This window comes from Carcharodon carcharias, chromosome 23 (assembly GCF_017639515.1).
Source record: "Carcharodon carcharias isolate sCarCar2 chromosome 23, sCarCar2.pri, whole genome shotgun sequence".
NCBI lineage: Eukaryota > Metazoa > Chordata > Chondrichthyes > Lamniformes > Lamnidae > Carcharodon > Carcharodon carcharias.
Window position 1 is genome coordinate 11990693 of NC_054489.1, and position 6000 is coordinate 11996692.

Consider the following 6000-nt stretch of genomic DNA (forward strand, 5'->3'; position numbering starts at 1 on the left):
CATTGGTCGGCCAAGACATCCATCCTTGTGACCCACTGCCTTCTCATGCCAACTGGAAAGCAAAAAGACTCATTACCCAATTGGGCAATGCTTGACTGCCAGCCTTTTTTTTCCCCTTGTCAATATATCTCTGGTAAAGAGGAATGTTGAAAGCAACTGGAAAAAGCGATCAATCTTTTCCAATCCCCCTATGATATTTCTCCAGGGTTACACAAAGCCGTGCCCTTGGAGATTGCTCTTCAATTCCTGGAGACTTCAGGCTCATCCTGGAGGGTAGGCAACCCTATTCCCAAAGGGTTTTGCAACAACAACAACTTATAGTTCTGATTGACGTCCCTTCACCTGTGAGAGATAATAGGAATGCAGCCTCAGGACTTTGGTGAGGTCAGATGAGATCATCTGTTTTGATGGCTGAACAAGGCAAAGTCTGCCACAAGGCAGGATGACCAACTGCCCCTAAGGGGGAGTTGTGGCCACCAGCCCTGTCTGCCCTTATGATCACCAGCACCAACCACCCCCCCACACCAACCCCCCCCCCCCCCACCTATCTCTTATGGACAGTACAAACCAGTCCCTGACCAAACCCACCCCCTTCCTCCAAGTCAAGTGTCCCTCTACTTTTTTTACATAAGAGTTGGTCACCCTTGCCACAAGCACCACACATGAATTTATCCTTTGTTGGTGGTGTGGGATGATATTTGCTAATGCCTTGTTTGCAGGGTTGATGTCTGCTTTGGAGCTTAGTACCATAGAACCATAGAAAAGTTACAGCACAGAAGGAGGCCATTCGACCCATCTTGTCCATGCCAGCCCAAGGACACCCAGGTTCCCTTTCTAATCCCGCCTCCCTACACCCCGCCCATAGCCCTGCAGCTTACAGCACTTAAGGTGCAGATCCAGGTACGTTTTAAAAGATTTTAGAGTTTCTGCCTCTACCACCAACTTGGGCAATGAATTCCAGACACCCACTACCCTCTGCGTAAAAAAGTTCTTCCTCATGTCCCCCCTACACCTTCTGTCACTATCTTGAATCTATGTCCCCTGGTTCTAGAATTCTCCATCAAAGGAAACAATTTTATCCTGTCCACTCCATCTATTCCCCTCATAATTTTCTACACCTCAATCAAGTCACCTCTCAGCCTTCTTTATTCTAAGGAAAATAACCCCAACCTATCCAATCTCTCCTCGTAGCTACACTTTTCTAACCCTGGCAACATTCTTGTAAACCTCCTCTGCACTCTCTCTCTATTATGTCCTTCCTGTAATGTGGTGACCAGAACTACACACAATACTCCAGTTGTGTCCTCATTGGCTTCTGAAACTATATCTTGCCTTGGTAGTGGCGAATTCCTGCCCACAGTGTTGTCATTTGCATTGATCATCAGCTACAGTTTCCCACTTGCCATGATTGATGTTAACAGATTTCATGTATCTTTTGATAGCATCCTTGAATTAGAGCTTTTGGCACCTTTCTGTACTGTATACCCTTGGTTATGTCATATATATATATTATATGCAGTACAATACCTCAAATCAGGCTATCCGAAAACCAGCAGTGCCAAAAATTGGATATTCTTTTAAGTGGGCCATGCCAGAGTTTTAAGTGCTATTAAATGAGTGAAAAACTTACTGGCTTGTTCGAGGAGATGCTGCATTTGCACAGTGGTGTGCCCAGTAGTTATCCGCTTTGTGCACCTAATGTTTCCTATGCTCTAACTGGCTTAGCTTAGCTTAGCTCTCTGGCAGCTTCACAAGCATGCCTGTACTTTAAATCCAGCACAGCTTGCGAGTCAACCTTACTGACCATGAAGATGGCTGAACATTTCCCAGAGATCGCTGAGAGAGTTCATTAAAATGATTTGGATTTGAAATGAAGTCAGTGCAAATATGGCACAGACAGAACTCACCCAGGAAGAACAAGTCTCTTACAGAATCCAGTGAAGTAGAATATTTAGCTCCCTAATCTATTTGAGGGCATATTTTCAGTAAGGATAAAGGCAGTATGCCATTGAAGAGAAAACTATAGGAGTTAAAACCAAGCAGGAGAATGAGAATTCATCAGCCTGCAGTAAAAGTAAGAAGAGTCTACCTGAAAATGAAACCAATATGTCAGATCCAGCTTTGTTAGCATCAATGGGAAGAACAGGTGGAGCTCCTTGGCAGGAAGGTGTTGGAGAAAAGCTAGAAATCCAGATAGATAGAAAACACTTAAATTTGTGTTCTAAAGCAGCTTATTCTCTTGACTTCATGCCCCAATTCATCAAATCAAGATTCCAATTTTTTTTCTGAAAACTGGCAATATCTGAAATCCAGCATGGACTCCCAAGATTGCCGGTACTAAGACACTCCACCTGTAGTTATATTTAAAAGTACAAATACTTTTAAGTAATGAAATATCCTAAAACGCTTCACAGGATCTTTAAAACCAAAGTATGACACCGAGCCACAGAAAGAGTCAGATAAGCAAAAGCTTGGTCAAAGTGGTATGTTTTAAGGAGGTTATTTTTCATTTATTCATTCACGGGATGGGGCTTCACTGGCTGGGCCAGCATTTATTGCCCATCCCTAGTTGCCCTTGAGAAGGTGATGGTGAGCTGCCTTCTTGAACTGCTGCAGCCCCTATGGAGTAGGTACACCCACAGTGCTGTTAGGGAGGGAGTTCCAGGATTTTGACCCAGTGACAGTGAAGGAACGGCGATATATTTCCAAGTCAGGATGGTGAGTGACTTGGAGGTGAACTTCCAGGTGCTGGTGTTCCCATCTATCTGCCGCCTTTGTCCTTCTAGATGGTAGTGATCGTGGGTCGGGAAGGTGCTGTCTAAGGAGCCTTGGTGAATTTCTGCAGTGCATCTTATAGATGGTACACACTGCTGCAACTGTGCATTGGTGGTGGAGGGACTGAGTGTTTGTGGATGGGGTGCCAATCAAGCAGGCTGCTTTGTCCTGGGCAGTGTCAAGCTTCTTGAGTGTTGTGGGAGCTGCACTCAATCAGGCAAGTGGGGAGTATTCCATCACACTCTTGACTTGTGCCTTGTAGATGGTCAACAGGTTATGGGGAGTCGGGAGGTAAGTTTCTCATCACAGGATTCCTAGCCTCTGACCTGCTGTTGTAGCCACATTATTTATATGGCTAGTCCAGTTCAGTTTCTGGTCAATGGTAACCCCAAGGACGTTGACAGTGGGGAACTCAGTAATGGTAATGCCATTGAACATCAAGGGGCAATGGTTGGATTCTCTCTTGTTGGAGATGGTAATTGCCTGACTTGTGTGGCGCTAATGTTACTTTCTATTTGTCAGCCTAAGCCTGGATATTGTCCAGGTCTTGTTGCATTTGGCCATTGACTGTTTCAGTATCTGAGAAGTCGCAAATGGTGCTGAATATTGTGTAACCATCAGCTAACATCCCCACTTCTGACCTTATCACAGAATCACAGAATCACAGAATCACAGTGCAGAAGAAGTCCTTTGGCCCATCGAATCTGCACCGACACGTGAGGAACACCGGACCTACCTAACTAATCCCATTTACCAGCACTTGGCCCATAGCCTTCAATGTTAAGATGTGTCAAGTGCTCATCCAGGTACTTTTTAAAGGATGTGAGGCAACCTGCCTCCACCACCCTCCCAGGCAGTGCATTCCAGATGGAAGCAGCTGAAGATGGTTGGGCTGAGGATGCTACCCTGAGGAACTCCTGCAGCGATGTCATGGAGCTGAGATGACTGACCTCCAACAAACACAACGATCTTCCTTTGTGCTAGGTATGACTCCAACCAGTGGAGAGTTTTCCTCCTGATCCCCAATGACTCCAGATTTGCTAGGGCTCCTCGATGCCACACTCGATCAAATACAGCCTTGATGTCAAAAGCAGTCACTCTCACCTCACCCCTGGAGTTCAGCTCTTTTGTCCATTTTTGAACCAAGGCTTTGATGAGATCAGGAGCTGAGTGGCCCTGGCGGAACACAAACTGGGCATCAGTGAGCAGGTTATTGCTAATCAAATGCCACTTGATAGCACTGTTGATGACCCCTTCCATTATTTTACTGATGATTGAGAGTAGACTGATGGGGTGGTAATTGGTCGTGTTAGATTTGTCCTGCTTTTTGTGTAGAGGACATACCTGGGCAATTTTCCACATAGCCGGACACAACACATAACCAGTGTTGTAGCTGTACTGGAACAGCTTGGCTGGCGCGCCTCAAGTTCTGGTACACAAGTCGTCAGTACAATTGCCAGGGCCCATAGCCTCTTCAGTATTCAATGCCTTCAGCCATTTCTTGATATCACGTGGAGTGAATCACATTGGCTGAAGACTGGCATCTGTGATGCTAGGAACCTCTGGAAGAGGCTGAGATAGATCGTCCTCTCAGCACTGCTGGCTGAATATTGTAGCAAATGCTTAGCCTTATCTTTTTAACTGATGGGCTAGACTCATGCATCATTGAGGATGAGGATATTTGTGGAGCCTCCTCCTCCAGTGAGTTGTTTCATTGTCCACTACAGTTCAGGATGGATGTGGCAGGACCGCAGATCTTAGATTTCATCTGTTGGTTGTGGAATCGCTTAGCTATGTCTATCGCTTGCTGCGCATGCTCTTTGGCATGCAAGTAGTTCTGTGTTGCAGCTTCATTTTTAGATATGCCTGGTGCTGGTCCTGGCATGCCCTCCTGCACTCTTCATTGAACCAGGGTTGATCCCCTGGTTTGATGGTAATGGTAGAGTGGGGGATATGCCAGGCCATGAGGTTACAAATTGTGTTCGAGTACAGTTCAGCTGCTGATGACCACAGCGATTCATGGATGCCCAGTCTTGAGTTGCTAGGTCTGCTCGAAATCTATCCCAATTAGCACAGTGGTAGTGCCACTCAACATGATGGAGGGTATCCTCAGTGTGAAGATGGGTCTTCATCTCCGCAAGGAATGTGATGGTCACTCCTACTGACACTGTCATGAACAGTTGCATCCGTGGCAGGCAGGTTGGTGAGGACAAGTATGTTATTCCCTCTTGTTGGTTCCCTCACCACCCACCACAGACCCAGTCTAGCAGTGATGTCATTTAGGATTTGGCCAGCTCGGTCAGTAGTGGTGCTACCGAGCCACTATTGGTGATGGACATTGAATTCCCTCACCCAGAGTACATTCTAAGCCCTTGTCACCCTCAGTGGTTCCTCCAAATTGTGTTCAACATGGAGGAGCACTGATTCACCAGCTGAGGGAGGGCAGTATGTGGTAATCAGCAGGATATTTCCCTTGCCCATGTTTGGCCTGATGCGATGAGACTTTATGGGAGTCAGAGTCAATGTTGAGGACTCCCAGGGCAATTCCATCCTGACCGTATAACACTGTACCGCCACCTCTGCTGGGTCAGGACATACCCAGCATGTCTGGGAAATTATCTGTAAGATATGATTCCATGAGGATGACTATGTCAGGCTGTTGCTTGACTAGTCTGTGATACAGCTTTGCCAATTTTGGCACTAGTCTCCAGATGTTAGTAAGCAGGAGGTCAACGGCTGAGATTGCTGTTGTCATTTCCGGTGCCTAGGTCAATGCCAGCTGATTTCACTCTTTTTTTGTAACTTCGTAATGATTTAATACAACTGATTGGCTTGCTAGGCCATTTCAGAGTCAACCATATTGCTATGGTTCTCGAGTCACATGTGGGCCAAACCAGGTAAGGGCAACAGATTGCCTTCCCTTCAGGGCATTAGTTTATGCAACAATTGTTTCATGGTCATCATTAGACTTTTAATTGCAGAATTTTATTGAATTCAAATTCCACCATCTGGTGTGATGGGATTCGAACACATATCCCCAGGGTATTACCCTGGGTTGCTGGATTACTAGTCTAGCAACAATACCATTATGCCATCACCTCCCCCAGAGGAGAAAGGTGAGGTAGAGAGCGAAATGAAGCCCTTTTAGTAGTCTCATAATGCAGGAAAAGCATCAGCCACAAACAGCAATGTGATAACGACCAAAAAGGAAAGATTTGCATTTAT